Source organism: Orcinus orca, chromosome 12 (genome assembly GCF_937001465.1).
Source record: "Orcinus orca chromosome 12, mOrcOrc1.1, whole genome shotgun sequence".
Taxonomy (NCBI): domain Eukaryota; kingdom Metazoa; phylum Chordata; class Mammalia; order Artiodactyla; family Delphinidae; genus Orcinus; species Orcinus orca.
This window is the reverse complement of record NC_064570.1, coordinates 89168222-89188263: the sequence shown is the minus strand read 5'-3', so window position 1 is coordinate 89188263 and position 20042 is coordinate 89168222.

Below are 20042 nucleotides of genomic sequence, written 5' to 3'. Positions count from 1 at the left end.
CGACTAAGAACTCCTGGAAAGAGCTGCATGCCTCCCTTTCTGCACGGCTACTCAGGGCCTAACCTGGAGGCGAGTTCTCACGTTGAGGTTCCCTTTAGCTCTAGAGCCTGTCCTGCGGACCGCCACCTTGGCCACGGAAGCCCCTGGTTTAGAGAGAGCAAACTCATAATTTTCCCCGAAGCATTCTTCCAGGGCTCACTGGCCTGTCAGGAGCCGGGAATGTCAGGGAGCTTCAAGGCAGGCATGAATGCCGCCCTCAAAATGGGAAAGCAGGGCTAGTTCCAGCAGGGCCCCGTTTTCATGGGCACACTCAGCGTACATCCCTGTGGTTTCTAACGAGTCCCAAGAGACACCGGTTACCCTGCGTTTCCTTCCCTGAGTCAACTTATCAAAGTAGGGAGTCCCGCATCCAGCGAACTGTCTCAACCAAGAAACGCCGTAGCTGCTCCTCTGGGCCTGGGGCTCCCTGCAGTGCCAAGAAGGAACAGGACTTGAATTGCAGTAAGAACCCAAGCCGCCGTCCTCTAGGAGGCACGGTGCCTTCAGTCAGGAGGTCCTGGATGGAATGCGAAGACGAGGGTTATTCAGCGCAGCTCCGATTAGGGCAATGCGTAAGACCTCTACGCCATGTGGGACATGCCAGAACACTGTTCGTGAACGTGTGCGAGTACTGAGGAAACCAAGCTGCTCCAAAAGAGAGGGCAGTGTGTTTCCCTACGCTCGGCGTGCACAGAGGGGCTCTAAAGGGCTACGGGCCTGGATGTTGCTTAGCAGACCCAGGTGCGCCTGGGGGTACTCAGTGTTCCTGCCGGGAACAGGGTGCCCCGGCTAGCCTCCCAGGTGTCCAGAAAGCTGTGCTGCCGCTCAAGGTATGCAGAGCAGAGGCCACCGCCTCCTGGAAACTGCAGCACGCCTCCGCTTCTGCACGGCAAATCAGGGCCTTACTTCCAGGCATGGGTTCATGCTGGGTGTGCCGGGAGCCACACAGCATGCTAAGATGCTGACTTTCTCCTCGAGCAGAGTGACTTCAGGTACGAGGGCGGGCCTCGCAGTGTTCCAAGCACAGCGTTCTCTCATGGCAGCTCACACGAGGGCCATGACAGAGTCTTCCTGGGCACTTCGCACTCACCAGCCATGTTGTCCTGAGGGCGTTCGAGGGCTCTGGAGATGTAGCGCTCCTCAAGGATCGCGCAGTGTGTGGTTGCCCAGCACTCGGCACGCACAGGGGTCCTCCGAGGGAATCAACCAATGGACCTCGACGTTGCTCAGCCGGCCCACAGGTGTCTGGAGGCACTCAGTGACCTTGGAGGGAAAATGATGCACACCCGTGGGGCCTAGGAGTCCCCGGACGTGTACTTCCTTTAAAGCAAAGCGACTAAGAACTCCTGGAAAGAGCTGCATGCCTCCCTTTCTGCACGGCTACTCAGGGCCTAACCTGGAGGCGAGTTCTCACGTTGAGGTTCCCTTTAGCTCTAGAGCCTGTCCTGCGGACCGACACCTTGGCCACGGAAGCCCCGGGTTTAGAGAGAGCAAACTCATAATTTTCCCCGAAGCATTCTTCCAGGGCTCACTGGCCTGTCGGGAGCCGGGAATGTCAGGGAGCTTCAAGGCAGGCATGAATGCCGCCCTCAAAATGGGAAAGCAGGGCTAGTTCCAGCAGGGCCCCGTTTTCATGGGCACACTCAGCGTACATCCCTGTGGTTTCTAACGAGTCCCAAGAGACACCGGTTACCCTGCGTTTCCTTCCCTGAGTCAACTTATCGAAGTAGGGAGTCCCGCATCCAGCGAACTGTCTCAACCAAGAAACGCCGTAGCTGCTCCTCTGGGCCTGGGGCTCCCTGCAGTGCCAAGAAGGAACAGGACTTGAATTGCAGTAAGAACCCAAGCCACCGTCCTCTAGGAGGCACGGTGCCTTCAGTCAGGAGGTCCTGGATGGAATGCAAAGACGAGGGTTACTCTGAGCGCAGCTCCGATTAGGGCAACGCGTAAGACCTCCGCGCCATGTGGGACGTGCCAGAACGGTGTTCGTGAACGTGTGCGAATACTGAGGAAACCAAGCTGCTCCAAAAGAGAGGGCAGTGCGTTTCCCTACGCTCGGCGTGCACAGAGGGGCTCTAAAGGGCTACGGGCCTGGATGTTGCTTAGCAGACCCAGGTGCGCCTGGGGTTACTCAGTGTTCCTGCTGGGAACAGGGTGCCCCGGCTAGCCTCCCAGGTGTCCAGAAAGCTGTGCTGCCGTTCAAGGTATGCAGAGCAGAGGCCACCGCCTCCTGGAAACTGCAGCACGCCTCCGCTTCTGCACGGCAAATCAGGGCCTTACTTCCAGGCATGGGTTCATGCTGGGTGTGCCGGGAGCCACACAGCATGCTAAGATGCTGACTTTCTCCTCGAGCAGAGTGACTTCAGGTACGAGGGCGGGCCTCGCAGTGTTCCAAGCACAGCGTTCTCTCATGGCAGCTCACACGAGGGCCATGACAGAGTCTTCCTGGGCACTTCGCACTCACCAGCCATGTTGTCCTGAGGGCGTTCGAGGGCTCTGGAGATGTAGCGCTCCTCAAGGAACGCGCAGTGTGTGGTTGCCCAGCACTCGGCACGCACAGGGGTCCTCCGAGGGAATCAACCAATGGACCTCGACGTTGCTCAGCCGGCCCACAGGTGTCTGGAGGCACTCAGTGACCTTGGAGGGAAAAGGATGCACACCCGTGGGGCCTAGGAGTCCCCGGACGTGTACTTCCTTTAAAGCAAAGCGACTAAGAGCTCCTGGAAAGAGCTGCATGCCTCCCTTTCTGCACGGCTACTCAGGGCCTAACCTGGAGGCGAGTTCTCACGTTGAGGTTCCCTTTAGCTCTAGAGCCTGTCATGCGGACCGCCACCGCAGCCACGGAAGCCCCTGGTTTAGAGAGAGCAAACTCATAATTTTCCCCGAAGCATTCTTCCAGGGCTCACTGGCCTGTCGGGAGCCGGGAATGTCAGGGAGCTTCAAGGCAGGCATGAATGCCGCCCTCAAATGGGAAAGCAGGGCTAGTTCCAGCAGGGCCCCGTTTTCATGGGCACACTCAGCGTACATCCCTGTGGTTTCTAACGAGTCCCAAGAGACACCGGTTACCCTGCATTTCCTTCCCTGAGTCAACTTATCGAAGTAGGGAGTCCCGCATCCAGCGAACTGTCTCAACCAAGGAACGCCGTAGCTGCTCCTCTGGGCCTGGGGCTGCCTGCAGTGCCAAAGAAGGAACAGGACTTGAATTGCAGTAAGAACCCAAGCCGCCGTCCTCTAGGAGGCACGGTGCCTTCAGTCAGGAGGTCCTGGATGGAATGCGAAGACGAGGGTTACTCTGAGCGCAGCTCCGATTAGGGCAACGCGTAAGACCTCCGCACCATGTGGGACGTGCCAGAACGGTGTTCGTGAACGTGTGCGAGTGCTGAGGAAATCAAGCTGCTCCAAAAGAGAGGGCAGTGCGTTTCCCTACGCTCGGCGTGCACAGAGGGGCTCTAAAGGGCTACGGGCCTGGATGTTGCTTAGCAGACCCAGGTGCGCCTGGGGTTACTCAGTGTTCCTGCCGGGAACAGGGTGCTCCGGCTAGCCTCCCAGGTGTCCAGAAAGCTGTGCTGCCGCTCAAGGTATGCAGAGCAGAGGCCACCGCCTCCTGGAAACTGCAGCACGCCTCCGCTTCTGCACGGCAAATCAGGGCCTTACTTCCAGGCATGGGTTCATGCTGGGTGTGCCGGGAGCCACACAGCATGCTAAGATGCTGACTTTCTCCTCGAGCAGAGTGACTTCAGGTACGAGGGCGGGCCTCGCAGTGTTCCAAGCACAGCGTTCTCTCATGGCAGCTCACACGAGGGCCATGACAGAGTCTTCCTGGGCACTTCGCACTCACCAGCCATGTTGTCCTGAGGGCGTTCGAGGGCTCTGGAGATGTAGCGCTCCTCAAGGAACGCGCAGTGTGTGGTTGCCCAGCACTCGGCACGCACAGGGGTCCTCCGAGGGAATCAACCAATGGACCTCGACGTTGCTCAGCCGGCCCACAGGTGTCTGGAGGCACTCAGTGACCTTGGAGGGAAAAGGATGCACACCCGTGGGGCCTAGGAGTCCCCGGACGTGTACTTCCTTTAAAGCAAAGCGACTAAGAACTCCTGGAAAGATCTGCATGCCTCCCTTTCTGCACGGCTACTCAGGGCCTAACCTGGAGGCGAGTTCTCACGTTGAGGTTCCCTTTAGCTCTAGAGCCTGTCCTGCGGACCGCCACCTTGGCCACGGAAGCCCCTGGTTTAGAGACAGCAAACTCATAATTTTCCCCGAAGCATTCTTCCAGGGCTCACTGGCCTGTCGGGAGCCGGGAATGTCAGGGAGCTTCAAGGCAGGCATGAATGCCGCCCTCAAAATGGGAAAGCAGGGCTAGTTCCAGCAGGGCCCCGTTTTCATGGGCACACTCAGCGTACATCCCTGTGGTTTCTAACGAGTCCCAAGAGACACCGGTTACCCTGCGTTTCCTTCCCTGAGTCAACTTATCGAAGTAGGGAGTCCCGCATCCAGCGAACTGTCTCAACAAAGGAACGCCGTAGCTGCTCCTCTGGGCCTGGGGCTGCCTGCAGTGCCAAAGAAGGAACAGGACTTGAATTGCAGTAAGAACCCAAGCCGCCGTCCTCTAGGAGGCACGGTGCCTTCAGTCAGGAGGTCCTGGATGGAATGCGAAGACGAGGGTTACTCTGAGCGCAGCTCCGATTAGGGCAATGCGTAAGACCTCCGCGCCATGTGGGACGTGCCAGAACGGTGTTCGTGAACGTGTGCGAGTGCTGAGGAAACCAAGCTGCTCCAAAAGAGAGGGCAGTGCGTTTCCCTACGCTCGGCGTGCACAGAGGGCCTCTAAAGGGCTACGGGCCTGGATGTTGCTTAGCAGACCCAGGTGCGCCTGGGGTTACTCAGTGTTCCTGCCGGGAACAGGGTGCCCCGGCTAGCCTCCCAGGTGTCCAGAAAGCTGTGCTGCCGTTCAAGGTATGCAGAGCAGAGGCCACCGCCTCCTGGAAACTGCAGCACGCCTCCGCTTCTGCACGGCAAATCAGGGCCTTACTTCCAGGCATGGGTTCATGCTGGGTGTGCCGGGAGCCACACAGCATGCTAAGATGCTGACTTTCTCCTCGAGCAGAGTGACTTCAGGTACGAGGGCGGGCCTCGCAGTGTTCCAAGCACAGCGTTCTCTCATGGCAGCTCTCACGAGGGCCATGACAGAGTCTTCCTGGGCACTTCGCACTCACCAGCCATGTTGTCCTGAGGGCGTTCGAGGGATCTGGAGATGTAGCGCTCCTCAAGGAACGCGCAGTGTGTGGTTGCCCAGCACTCGGCACGCACAGGGGTCCTCCGAGGGAATCAACCAATGGACCTCGACGTTGCTCAGCCGGCCCACAGGTGTCTGGAGGCACTCAGTGACCTTGGAGGGAAAAGGATGCACACCCGTGGGGCCTAGGAGTCCCCGGACGTGTACTTCCTTTAAAGCAAAGCGACTAAGAACTCCTGGAAAGAGCTGCATGCCTCCCTTTCTGCACGGCTACTCAGGGCCTAACCTGGAGGCGAGTTCTCACGTTGAGGTTCCCTTTAGCTCTAGAGCCTGTCATGCGGACCGCCACCGCGGCCACGGAAGCCCCTGGTTTAGAGAGAGCAAACTCATAATTTTCCCCGAAGCATTCTTCCAGGGCTCACTGGCCTGTCGGGAGCCGGGAATGTCAGGGAGCTTCAAGGCAGGCATGAATGCCGCCCTCAAAATGGGAAAGCAGGGCTAGTTCCAGCAGGGCCCCGTTTTCATGGGCACACTCAGCGTACATCCCTGTGGTTTCTAACGAGTCCCAAGAGACACCGGTTACCCTGCGTTTCCTTCCCTGAGTCAACTTATCGAAGTAGGGAGTCCCGCATCCAGCGAACTGTCTCAACCAAGGAACGCCGTAGCTGCTCCTCTGGGCCTGGGGCTGCCTGCAGTGCCAAAGAAGGAACAGGACTTGAATTGCAGTAAGAACCCAAGCCGCCGTCCTCTAGGAGGCACGGTGCCTTCAGTCAGGAGGTCCTGGATGGAATGCGAAGACGAGGGTTACTCTGAGCGCAGCTCCGATTAGGGCAACGCGTAAGACCTCCGCGCCATGTGGGACGTGCCAGAACGGTGTTCGTGAACGTGTGCGAGTGCTGACGAAACCAAGCTGCTCCAAAAGAGAGGGCAGTGCGTTTCCCTACGCTCGGCGTGCACAGAGGGGCTCTAAAGGGCTACGGGCCTGGATGTTGCTTAGCAGACCCAGGTGCGCCTGGGGTTACTCAGTGTTCCTGCCGGGAACAGGGTGCCCCGGCTAGCCTCCCACATGTCCAGAAAGCTGTGCTGCCGTTCAAGGTATGCAGAGCAGAGGCCACCGCCTCCTGGAAACTGCAGCACGCCTCCGCTTCTGCACGGCAAATCAGGGCCTTACTTCCAGGCATGGATTCATGCTGGGTGTGCCGGGAGCCACACAGCATGCTAAGATGCTGACTTTCTCCTCGAGCAGAGTGACTTCAGGTACGAGGGCGGGCCTCGCAGTGTTCCAAGCACAGTGTTCTCTCATGGCAGCTCACACGAGGGCCATGACAGAGTCTTCCTGGGCACTTCGCACTCACCAGCCATGTTGTCCTGAGGGCGTTCGAGGGCTCTGGAGATGTAGCGCTCCTCAAGGATCGCGCAGTGTGTGGTTGCCCAGCACTCGGCACGCACAGGGGTCCTCCGAGGGAATCAACCAATGGACCTCGACGTTGCTCAGCCGGCCCACAGGTGTCTGGAGGCACTCAGTGACCTTGGAGGGAAAAGGATGCACACCCGTGGGGCCTAGGAGTCCCCGGACGTGTACTTCCTTTAAAGCAAAGCGACTAAGAACTCCTGGAAAGAGCTGCATGCCTCCCTTTCTGCACGGCTACTCAGGGCCTAACCTGGAGGCGAGTTCTCACGTTGAGGTTCCCTTTAGCTCTAGAGCCTGTCATGCGGACCGACACCTTGGCCACGGAAGCCCCTGGTTTAGAGAGAGCAAACTCATAATTTTCCCCGAAGCATTCTTCCAGGGCTCACTGGCCTGTCGGGAGCCGGGAATGTCAGGGAGCTTCAAGGCAGGCATGAATGCCGCCCTCAAAATGGGAAAGCAGGGCTAGTTCCAGCAGGGCCCCGTTTTCATGGGCACACTCAGCGTACATCCCTGTGGTTTCTAACGAGTCCCAAGAGACACCGGTTACCCTGCGTTTCCTTCCCTGAGTCAACTTATCGAAGTAGAGAGTCCCGCATCCAGCGAACTGTCTCAACCAAGAAACGCCGTAGCTGCTCCTCTGGGCCTGGGGCTGCCTGCAGTGCCAAGAAGGAACAGGACTTGAATTGCAGTAAGAACCCAAGCCGCCGTCCTCTAGGAGGCACGGTGCCTTCAGTCAGGAGGTCCTGGATGGAATGCGAAGACGAGGGTTACTCTGAGCGCAGCTCCGATTAGGGCAACGCGTAAGACCTCCGCGCCATGTGGGACGTGCCAGAACGGTGTTCGTGAACGTGTGCGAGTGCTGAGGAAACCAAGCTGCTCCAAAAGAGAGGGCAGTGCGTTTCCCTATGCTCGGCGTGCACAGAGGGGCTCTAAAGGGCTACGGGCCTGGATGTTGCTTAGCAGACCCAGGTGCGCCTGGGGTTACTCAGTGTTCCTGCCGGGAACAGGGTGCCCCGGCTAGCCTCCCAGGTGTCCAGAAAGCTGTGCTGCCGTTCAAGGTATGCAGAGCAGAGGCCACCGCCTCCTGGAAACTGCAGCACGCCTCCGCTTCTGCACGGCAAATCAGGGCCTTACTTCCAGGCATGGGTTCATGCTGGGTGTGCCGGGAGCCACACAGCATGCTAAGATGCTGACTTTCTCCTCGAGCAGAGTGACTTCAGGTACGAGGGCGGGCCTCGCAGTGTTCCAAGCACAGCGTTCTCTCATGGCAGCTCACACGAGGGCCATGACAGAGTCTTCCTGGGCACTTCGCACTCACCAGCCATGTTGTCCTGAGGGCGTTCGAGGGCTCTGGAGATGTAGCGCTCCTCAAGGAACGCGCAGTGTGTGGTTGCCCAGCACTCGGCACGCACAGGGGTCCTCCGAGGGAATCAACCAATGGACCTCGACGTTGCTCAGCCGGCCCACAGGTGTCTGGAGGCACTCAGTGACCTTGGAGGGAAAAGGATGCACACCCGTGGGGCCTAGGAGTCCCCGGACGTGTACTTCCTTTAAAGCAAAGCGACTAAGAACTCCTGGAAAGAGCTGCATGCCTCCCTTTCTGCACGGCTACTCAGGGCCTAACCTGGAGGCGAGTTCTCACGTTGAGGTTCCCTTTAGCTCTAGAGCCTGTCATGCGGACCGCCACCGCGGCCACGGAAGCCCCTGGTTTAGAGACAGCAAACTCATAATTTTCCCCGAAGCATTCTTCCAGGGCTCACTGGCCTGTCGGGAGCCGGGAATGTCAGGGAGCTTCAAGGCAGGCATGAATGCCGCCCTCAAAATGGGAAAGCAGGGCTAGTTCCAGCAGGGCCCCGTTTTCATGGGCACACTCAGCGTACATCCCTGTGGTTTCTAACGAGTCCCAAGAGACACCGGTTACCCTGCGTTTCCTTCCCTGAGTCAACTTATCGAAGTAGGGAGTCCCGCATCCAGCGAACTGTCTCAACCAAGGAACGCCGTAGCTGCTCCTCTGGGCCTGGGGCTGCCTGCAGTGCCAAAGAAGGAACAGGACTTGAATTGCAGTAAGAACCCAAGCCGCCATCCTCTAGGAGGCACGGTGCCTTCAGTCAGGAGGTCCTGGATGGAATGCGAAGACGAGGGTTACTCTGAGCGCAGCTCCGATTAGGGCAACGTGTAAGACCTCCGCGCCATGTGGGACGTGCCAGAACGGTGTTCGTGAACGTGTGCGAGTGCTGAGGAAACCAAGCTGCTCCAAAAGAGAGGGCAGTGCGTTTCCCTACGCTCGGCGTGCACAGAGGGGCTCTAAAGGGCTACGGGCCTGGATGTTGCTTAGCAGACCCAGGTGCGCCTGGGGTTACTCAGTGTTCCTGCCGGGAACAGGGTGCCCCGGCTAGCCTCCCAGGTGTCCAGAAAGCTGTGCTGCCGTTCAAGGTATGCAGAGCAGAGGCCACCGCCTCCTGGAAACTGCATCACGCCTCCGCTTCTGCACGGCAAATCAGGGCCTTACTTCCAGGCATGGGTTCATGCTGGGTGTGCCGGGAGCCACACAGCATGCTAAGATGCTGACTTTCTCCTCGAGCAGAGTGACTTCAGGTACGAGGGCGGGCCTCGCAGTGTTCCAAGCACAGCGTTCTCTCATGGCAGCTCACACGAGGGCCATGACAGAGTCTTCCTGGGCACTTCGCACTCACCAGCCATGTTGTCCTGAGGGCGTTCGAGGGCTCTGGAGATGTAGCGCTCCTCAAGGAACGCGCAGTGTGTGGTTGCCCAGCACTCGGCACGCACAGGGGTCCTCCGAGGGAATCAACCAATGGACCTCGACGTTGCTCAGCCGGCCCACAGGTGTCTGGAGGCACTCAGTGACCTTGGAGGGAAAAGGATGCACACCCGTGGGGCCTAGGAGTCCCCGGACGTGTACTTCCTTTAAAGCAAAGCGACTAAGAACTCCTGGAAAGAGCTGCATGCCTCCCTTTCTGCACGGCTACTCAGGGCCTAACCTGGAGGCGAGTTCTCATGTTGAGGTTCCCTTTAGCTCTAGAGCCTGTCATGCGGACCGCCACCGCGGCCACGGAAGCCCCTGGTTTAGAGACAGCAAACTCATAATTTTCCCCGAAGCATTCTTCCAGGGCTCACTGGCCTGTCGGGAGCCGGGAATGTCAGGGAGCTTCAAGGCAGGCATGAATGCCGCCCTCAAAATGGGAAAGCAGGGCTAGTTCCAGCAGGGCCCCGTTTTCATGGGCACACTCAGCGTACATCCCTGTGGTTTCTAACAAGTCCCAAGAGACACCGGTTACCCTGCGTTTCCTTCCCTGAGTCAACTTATCGAAGTAGGGAGTCCCGCATCCAGCGAACTGTCTCAACCAAGGAACGCCGTAGCTGCTCCTCTGGGCCTGGGGCTGCCTGCAGTGCCAAAGAAGGAACAGGACTTGAATTGCAGTAAGAACCCAAGCCGCCGTCCTCTAGGAGGCACGGTGCCTTCAGTCAGGAGGTCCTGGATGGAATGCGAAGACGAGGGTTACTCTGAGCGCAGCTCCGATTAGGGCAACGCGTAAGACCTCCGCGCCATGTGGGACGTGCCAGAACGGTGTTCGTGAACGTGTGCGAGTGCTGAGGAAACCAAGCTGCTCCAAAAGAGAGGGCAGTGCGTTTCCCTACGCTCGGCGTGCACAGAGGGCCTCTAAAGGGCTACGGGCCTGGATGTTGCTTAGCAGACCCAGGTGCGCCTGGGGTTACTCAGTGTTCCTGCCGGGAACAGGGTGCCCCGGCTAGCCTCCCAGGTGTCCAGAAAGCTGTGCTGCCGTTCAAGGTATGCAGAGCAGAGGCCACCGCCTCCTGGAAACTGCAGCACACCTCCGCTTCTGCACGGCAAATCAGGGCCTTACTTCCAGGCATGGGTTCATGCTGGGTGTGCCGGGAGCCACACAGCATGCTAAGATGCTGACTTTCTCCTCGAGCAGAGTGACTTCAGGTACGAGGGCGGGCCTCGCAGTGTTCCAAGCACAGCGTTCTCTCATGGCAGCTCACACGAGGGCCACGACAGAGTCTTCCTGGGCACTTCGCACTCACCAGCCATGTTGTCCTGAGGGCGTTCGAGGGCTCTGGAGATGTAGCGCTCCTCAAGGAATGCGCAGTGTGTGGTTGCCCAGCACTCGGCACGCACAGGGGTCCTCCGAGGGAATCAACCAATGGACCTCGACGTTGCTCAGCCGGCCCACAGGTGTCTGGAGGCACTCAGTGACCTTGGAGGGAAAAAGATGCACACCCGTGGGGCCTAGGAGTCCCCGGACGTGTACTTCCTTTAAAGCAAAGCGACTAAGAACTCCTGGAAAGAGCTGCATGCCTCCCTTTCTGCACAGCTACTCAGTGCCTAACCTGGAGGCGAGTTCTCACGTTGAGGTTCCCTTTAGCTCTAGAGCCTGTCCTGCGGACCGCCACCGCGGCCACGGAAGCCCCTGGTTTAGAGAGAGCAAACTCATAATTTTCCCCGAAGCATTCTTCCAGGGCTCACTGGCCTGTCGGGAGCCGGGAATGTCAGGGAGCTTCAAGGCAGGCATGAATGCCGCTCTCAAAATGGGAAAGCAGGGCTAGTTCCAGCAGGCCCCCGTTTTCATGGGCACACTCAGCGTACATCCCTGTGGTTTCTAACGAGTCCCAAGAGACACCGGTTACCCTGTGTTTCCTTCCCTGAGTCAACTTATCGAAGTAGGGAGTCCCGCATCCAGCGAACTGTCTCAACCAAGGAACGCCGTAGCTGCTCCTCTGGGCCTGGGGCTGCCTGCAGTGCCAAAGAAGGAACAGGACTTGAATTGCAGTAAGAACCCAAGCCACCATCCTCTAGGAGGCACGGTGCCTTCAGTCAGGAGGTCCTGGATGGAATGCAAAGACGAGGGTTACTCTGAGCGCAGCTCTGATTAGGGCAACGCGTAAGACCTCCGCGCCATGTGGGACGTGCCAGAACGGTGTTCGTGAACGTGTGTGAGTGCTGAGGAAACCAAGCTGCTCCAAAAGAGAGGGCAGTGCGTTTCCCTACGCTCGGCGTGCACAGAGGGCCTCTAAAGGGCTACGGGCCTGGATGTTGCTTAGCAGACCCAGGTGCGCCTGGGGTTACTCAGTGTTCCTGCCGGGAACAGGGTGCCCCGGCTAGCCTCCCAGGTGTCCAGAAAGCTGTGCTGCCGTTCAAGGTATGCAGAGCAGAGGCCACCGCCTCCTGGAAACTGCATCATGCCTCCGCTTCTGCACGGCAAATCAGGGCCTTACTTCCAGGCATGGGTTCATGCTGGGTGTGCCGGGAGCCACACAGCATGCTAAGATGCTGACTTTCTCCTCGAGCAGAGTGACTTCAGGTACGAGGGCGGGCCTCGCAGTGTTCCAAGCACAGCGTTCTCTCATGGCAGCTCACACGAGGGCCATGACAGAGTCTTCCTGGGCACTTCGCACTCACCAGCCATGTTGTCCTGAGGGCGTTCGAGGGCTCTGGAGATGTAGCGCTCCTCAAGGAACGCGCAGTGTGTGGTTGCCCAGCACTCGGCACGCACAGGGGTCCTCCGAGGGAATCAACCAATGGACCTCGACGTTGCTCACCCGGCCCACAGGTATCTGGAGGCACTCAGTGACCTTGGAGGGAAAATGATGCACACCCGTGGGGCCTAGGAGTCCCCGGACGTGTACTTCCTTTAAAGCAAAGCGACTAAGAACTCCTGGAAAGAGCTGCATGCCTCCCTTTCTGCACGGCTACTCAGGGCCTAACCTGGAGGCGAGTTCTCACGTTGAGGTTCCCTTTAGCTCTAGAGCCTGTCCTGCGGACCGCCACCGCGGCCACGGAAGCCCCTGGTTTAGAGAGAGCAAACTCATAATTTTCCCCGAAGCATTCTTCCAGGGCTCACTGGCCTGTCGGGAGCCGGGAATGTCAGGGAGCTTCAAGGCAGGCATGAATGCCGCCCTCAAAATGGGAAAGCAGGGCTAGTTCCAGCAGGCCCCCGTTTTCATGGGCACACTCAGCGTACATCCCTGTGGTTTCTAACGAGTCCCAAGAGACACCGGTTACCCTGCGTTTCCTTCCCTGAGTCAACTTATCGAAGTAGGGAGTCCCGCATCCAGCGAACTGTCTCAACCAAGGAACGCCGTAGCTGCTCCTCTGGGCCTGGGGCTGCCTGCAGTGCCAAAGAAGGAACAGGACTTGAATTGCAGTAAGAACCCAAGCCGCCGTCCTCTAGGAGGCACGGTGCCTTCAGTCAGGAGGTCCTGGATGGAATGCGAAGACGAGGGTTACTCTGAGCGCAGCTCCGATTAGGGCAACTCGTAAGACCTCTGCGCCATGTGGGACGTGCCAGAACGGTGTTCGTGAACGTGTGCGAGTGCTGCGGAAACCAAGCTGCTCCAAAAGAGGGGGCAGTGCGTTTCCCTACGCTCGGCGTGCACAGAGGGCCTCTAAAGGGCTACGGGCCTGGATGTTGCTTAGCAGACCCAGGTGCGCCTGGGGTTACTCAGTGTTCCTGCCAGGAACAGGGTGCCCCGGCTAGCCTCCCAGGTGTCCAGAAAGCTGTGCTGCCGTTCAAGGTATGCAGAGCCGAGGCCACCACCTCCTGGAAACTGCAGCACGCCTCCGCTTCTGCACGGCAAATCAGGGCCTTACTTCCAGGCATGGGTTCATGCTGGGTGTGCCGGGAGCCACACATCATGCTAAGATGCTGACTTTCTCCTCGAGCAGAGTGACTTCAGGTACGAGGGCGGGCCTCGCAGTGTTCCAAGCACAGCGTTCTCTCATGGCAGCTCACACGAGGGCCATGACAGAGTCTTCCTGGGCACTTCGCACTCACCAGCCATGTTGTCCTGAGGGCGTTCGAGGGCTCTGGAGATGTAGCGCTCCTCAAGGAACGCGCAGTGTGTGGTTGCCCAGCCCTCGGCACGCACAGGGGTCCTCCGAGGGAATCAACCAATGGACCTCGACGTTGCTCAGCCGGCCCACAGGTGTCTGGAGGCACTCAGTGACCTTGGAGGGAAAATGATGCACACCCGTGGGGCCTAGGAGTCCCCGGACGTGTACTTCCTTTAAAGCAAAGCGACTAAGAACTCCTGGAAAGAGCTGCATGCCTCCCTTTCTGCACCGCTACTCAGGGCCTAACCTGGAGGCGAGTTCTCACGTTGAGGTTCCCTTTAGCTCTAGAGCCTGTCATGCGGACCGCCACCGCGGCCACGGAAGCCCCTGGTTTAGAGAGAGCAAACTCATAATTTTCCCCGAAGCATTCTTCCAGGGCTCACTGGCCTGTCGGGAGCCGGGAATGTCAGGGAGCTTCAAGGCAGGCATGAATGCCGCCCTCAAAATGGGAAAGCAGGGCTAGTTCCAGCAGGCCCCCGTTTTCATGGGCACACTCAGCGTACATCCCTGTGGTTTCTAACGAGTCCCAAGAGACACCGGTTACCCTGCGTTTCCTTCCCTAAGTCAACTTATCGAAGTAGGGAGTCCCGCATCCAGCGAACTGTCTCAACCAAGGAACGCCGTAGCTGCTCCTCTGGGCCTGGGGCTGCCTGCAGTGCCAAAGAAGGAACAGGACTTGAATTGCAGTAAGAACCCAAGCCGCCATCCTCTAGGAGGCACGGTGCCTTCAGTCAGGAGGTCCTGGATGGAATGCGAAGACGAGGGTTACTCTGAGCGCAGCTCCGATTAGGGCAACGCGTAAGACCTCCGCGCCATGTGGGACGTGCCAGAACGGTGTTCGTGAACGTGTGCGAGTGCTGAGGAAACCAAGCTGCTCCAAAAGAGGGGGCAGTGCGTTTCCCTACGCTCGGCGTGCACAGAGGGCCTCTAAAGGGCTACGGGCCTGGATGTTGCTTAGCAGACCCAGGTGCGCCTGGGGTTACTCAGTGTTCCTGCCGGGAACAGGGTGCCCCGGCTAGCCTCCCAGGTGTCCAGAAAGCTGTGCTGCCGTTCAAGGTATGCAGAGCAGAGGCCACCGCCTCCTGGAAACTGCATCATGCCTCCGCTTCTGCACGGCAAATCAGGGCCTTACTTCCAGGCATGGGTTCATGCTGGGTGTGCCGGGAGCCACACAGCATGCTAAGATGCTGACTTTCTCCTCGAGCAGAGTGACTTCAGGTACGAGGGCGGGCCTCGCAGTGTTCCAAGCACAGCGTTCTCTCATGGCAGCTCACACGAGGGCCATGACAGAGTCTTCCTGGGCACTTCGCACTCACCAGCCATGTTGTCCTGAGGGCGTTCGAGGGCTCTGGAGATGTAGCGCTCCTCAAGGAACGCGCAGTGTGTGGTTGCCCAGCACTCGGCACGCACAGGGGTCCTCCGAGGGAATCAACCAATGGACCTCGACGTTGCTCACCCGGCCCACAGGTATCTGGAGGCACTCAGTGACCTTGGAGGGAAAATGATGCACACCCGTGGGGCCTAGGAGTCCCCGGACGTGTACTTCCTTTAAAGCAAAGCGACTAAGAACTCCTGGAAAGAGCTGCATGCCTCCCTTTCTGCACGGCTACTCAGGGCCTAACCTGGAGGCGAGTTCTCACGTTGAGGTTCCCTTTAGCTCTAGAGCCTGTCCTGCGGACCGCCACCGCGGCCACGGAAGCCCCTGGTTTAGAGAGAGCAAACTCATAATTTTCCCCGAAGCATTCTTCCAGGGCTCACTGGCCTGTCGGGAGCCGGGAATGTCAGGGAGCTTCAAGGCAGGCATGAATGCCGCCCTCAAAATGGGAAAGCAGGGCTAGTTCCAGCAGGGCCCCGTTTTCATGGGCACACTCAGCGTACATCCCTGTGGTTTCTAACGAGTCCCAAGAGACACCGGTTACGCTGCGATTCCTTACCTGAGTCAACTTATCGAAGTAGGGAGTCCCGCATCCAGCGAACTGTCTCAACCAAGGAACGCCGTAGCTGCTCCTCTGGGCCTGGGGCTGCCTGCAGTGCCAAAGAAGGAACAGGACTTGAATTGCAGTAAGAACCCAAGCCGCCATCCTCTAGGAGGCACGGTGCCTTCAGTCAGGAGGTCCTGGATGGAATGCGAAGACGAGGGTTACTCTGAGCGCAGCTCCGATTAGGGCAACGCGTAAGACCTCCGCGCCATGTGGGACGTGCCAGAACGGTGTTCGTGAACGTGTGCGAGTGCTGAGGAAACCAAGCTGCTCCAAAAGAGAGGGCAGTGCGTTTCCCTACGCTCGGCGTGCACAGAGGGCCTCTAAAGGGCTACGGGCCTGGATGTTGCTTAGCAGACCCAGGTGCGCCTGGGGTTACTCAGTGTTCCTGCCGGGAACAGGGTGCCCCGGCTAGCCTCCCAGGTGTCCAGAAAGCTGTGCTGCCGTTCAAGGTATGCAGAGCAGAGGCCACCGCCTCCTGGAAACTGCATCACGCCTCCGCTTCTGCACGGCAAATCAGGGCCTTACTTCCAGGCATGGGTTCATGCTCGGTGTGCCGGGAGCCACACAGCATGCTAAGATGCTGACTTTCTCCTCGAGCAGAGTGACTTCAGGTACGAGGGCGGGCCTCGCAGTGTTCCAAGCACAGCGTTCTCTCATGGCAGCTCACACGAGGGCCATGACAGAGTCTTCCTGGGCACTTCGCACTCACCAGCCATGTTGTCCTGAGGGCGTTCGAGGGCTCTGGAGATGTAGCGCTCCTCAAGGATCGCGCAGTGTGTGGTTGCCCGGCACTCGGCACGCACAGGGGTCCTCCGAGGGAATCAACCAATGGACCTCGACGTTGCTCAGCCGGCCCACAGGTGTCTGGAGGCACTCAGTGACCTTGGAGGGAAAAGGATGCACACCCGTGGGGCCTAGGAGTCCCTGGACGTGTACTTCCTTTAAAGCAAAGCGACTAAGAACTCCTGGAAAGAGCTGCATGCCTCCCTTTCTGCACGGCTACTCAGGGCCTAACCTGGAGGCGAGTTCTCACGTTGAGGTTCCCTTTAGCTCTAGAGCCTGTCCTGCGGACCGCCACCTTGGCCACGGAAACCCTGGTTTAGAGAGAGCAAACTCATAATTTTCCCCGAAGCATTCTTCCAGGGCTCACTGGCCTGTCGGGAGCCGGGAATGTCAGGGAGCTTCAAGGCAGGCATGAATGCCGCCCTCAAAATGGGAAAGCAGGGCTAGTTCCAGCAGGGCCCCGTTTTCATGGGCACACTCAGCGTACATCCCTGTGGTTTCTAACGAGTCCCAAGAGACACCGGTTACGCTGCGTTTCCTTCCCTGAGTCAACTTATCGAAGTAGGGATTCCCGCATCCAGCGAACTGTCTCAACCAAGAAACGCCGTAGCTGCTCCTCTGGGCCTGGGGCTGCCTGCAGTGCCAAGAAGGAACAGGACTTGAATTGCAGTAAGAACCCAAGCCGCCATCCTCTAGGAGGCACGGTGCCTTCAGTCAGGAGGTCCTGGATGGAATGCAAAGACGAGGGTTACTCTGAGCGCAACTCCGTTTAGGGCAACGCGTAAGAGCTCCGCGCCATGTGGGACGTGCCAGAACGGTGTTCGTGAACGTGTGCGAGTGCTGAGGAAACCAAGCTGCTCCAAAAGAGAGGGCAGTGCGTTTCCCTACGCTCGGCGTGCACAGAGGGACTCTAAAGGGCTACGGGCCTGGATGTTGCTTAGCAGACCCAGGTGCGCCTGGGGTTACTCAGTGTTCCTGCCGGGAACAGGGTGCCCCGGCTAGCCTCCCACATGTCCAGAAAGCTGTGCTGCCGTTCAAGGTATGCAGAGCAGAGGCCACCGCCTCCTGGAAACTGCATCACGCCTCCGCTTCTGCACGGCAAATCAAGGCCTTACTTCCAGGCATGGGTTCATGCTGGGTGTGCCGGGAGCCACACAGCATGCTAAGATGCTGACTTTCTCCTCGAGCAGAGTGACTTCAGGTACGAGGGCGGGCCTCGCAGTGTTCCAAGCACAGCGTTCTCTCATGGCAGCTCACACGAGGGCCATGACAGAGTCTTCCTGGGCACTTCGCACTCACCAGCCATGTTGTCCTGAGGGCGTTCGAGGGCTCTGGAGATGTAGCGCTCCTCAAGGAACGCGCAGTGTGTGGTTGCCCGGCACTCGGCACGCACAGGGGTCCTCCGAGGGAATCAACCAATGGACCTCGACGTTGCTCAGCCGGCCCACAGGTGTCTGGAGGCACTCAGTGACCTTGGAGGGAAAAGGATGCACACCCGTGGGGCCTAGGAGTCCCCGGACGTGTACTTCCTTTAAAGCAAAGCGACTAAGAACTCCTGGAAAGAGCTGCATGCCTCCCTTTCTGCACGGCTACTCAGGGCCTAACCTGGAGGCGAGTTCTCACGTTGAGGTTCCCTTTAGCTCTAGAGCCTGTCCTGCGGACCACCACCGCGGCCACGGAAGCCCCTGGTTTAGAGAGAGCAAACTCATAATTTTCCCCGAAGCATTCTTCCAGGGCTCACTGGCCTGTCGGGAGCCGGGAATGTCAGGGAGCTTCAAGGCAGGCATGAATGCCGCCCTCAAAATGGGAAAGCAGGGCTAGTTCCAGCAGGGCCCCGTTTTCATGGGCACACTCAGCGTACATCCCTGTGGTTTCTAACGAGTCCCAAGAGACACCGGTTACCCTGCGTTTCCTTCCCTGAGTCAACTTATCGAAGTAGGGAGTCCCGCATGCAGCGAACTGTCTCAACCAAGGAATGCCGTAGCTGCTCCTCTGGGCCTGGGGCTGCCTGCAGTGCCAAGAAGGAACAGGACTTGAATTGCAGTAAGAACCCAAGCCGCCGTCCTCTAGGAGGCACAGTGCCTTCAGTCAGGAGGTCCTGGATGGAATGCGAAGACGAGGGTTACTCTGAGCGCAGCTCCGATTAGGGCAACGCGTAAGACCTCCGCGCCATGTGGGACGTGCCAGAACGGTGTTCGTGAACGTGTGCGAGTGCTGAGGAAACCAAGCTGCTCCAAAAGAGGGGGCAGTGCGTTTCCCTACGCTCGGCGTGCACAGAGGGCCTCTAAAGGGCTACGGGCCTGGATGTTGCTTAGCAGACCCAGGTGCGCCTGGGGTTACTCAGTGTTCCTGCCGGGAACAGGGTGCCCCGGCTAGCCTCCCAGGTGTCCAGAAAGCTGTGCTGCCGTTCAAGGTATGCAGAGCAGAGGCCACCGCCTCCTGGAAACTGCAGCACGCCTCCGCTTCTGCACGGCAAATCAGGGCCTTACTTCCAGGCATGGGTTCATGCTGGGTGTGCCGGGAGCCACACAGCATGCTAAGATGCTGACTTTCTCCTCGAGCAGAGTGACTTCAGGTACGAGGGCGGGCCTCGCAGTGTTCCAAGCACAGCGTTCTCTCATGGCAGCTCACACGAGGGCCATGACAGAGTCTTCCTGGGCACTTCGCACTCACCAGCCATGTTGTCCTGAGGGCGTTCGAGGGCTCTGGAGATGTAGCGCTCCTCAAGGAACGCGCAGTGTGTGGTTGCCCAGCACTCGGCACGCACAGGGGTCCTCCGAGGGAATCAAACAATGGACCTCGACGTTGCTCAGCCGGCCCACAGGTGTCTGGAGGCACTCAGTGACCTTGGAGGGAAAATGATGCACACCCGTGGGGCCTAGGAGTCCCCGGACGTGTACTTCCTTTAAAGCAAAGCGACTAAGAACTCCTGGAAAGAGCTGCATGCCTCCCTTTCTGCACGGCTACTCAGGGCCTAACCTGGAGGCGAGTTCTCACGTTGAGGTTCCCTTTAGCTCTAGAGCCTGTCCTGCGGACCGCCACCGCGGCCACGGAAGCCCCTGGTTTAGAGAGAGCAAACTCATAATTTTCCCCGAAGCATTCTTCCAGGGCTCACTGGCCTGTCGGGAGCCGGGAATGTCAGGGAGCTTCAAGGCAGGCATGAATGCCGCCCTCAAAATGGGAAAGCAGGGCTAGTTCCAGCAGGCCCCCGTTTTCATGGGCACACTCAGCGTACATCCCTGTGGTTTCTAACGAGTCCCAAGAGACACCGGTTACCCTGCGTTTCCTTCCCTGAGTCAACTTATCGAAGTAGGGAGTCCCGCATCCAGCGAACTGTCTCAACCAAGGAATGCCGTAGCTGCTCCTCTGGGCCTGGGGCTGCCTGCAGTGCCAAAGAAGGAACAGGACTTGAATTGCAGTAAGAACCCAAGCCGCCGTCCTCTAGGAGGCACGGTGCCTTCAGTCAGGAGGTCCTGGATGGAATGCGAAGACGAGGGTTACTCTGAGCGCAGCTCCGATTAGGGCAACGCGTAAGACCTCCGCGCCATGTGGGACGTGCCAGAACGATGTTCGTGAACGTGTGCGAGTGCTGAGGAAACCAAGCTGCTCCAAAAGAGGGGGCAGTGCGTTTCCCTACGCTCGGCGTGCACAGAGGGCCTCTAAAGGGCTACGGGCCTGGATGTTGCTTAGCAGACCCAGGTGCGCCTGGGGTTACTC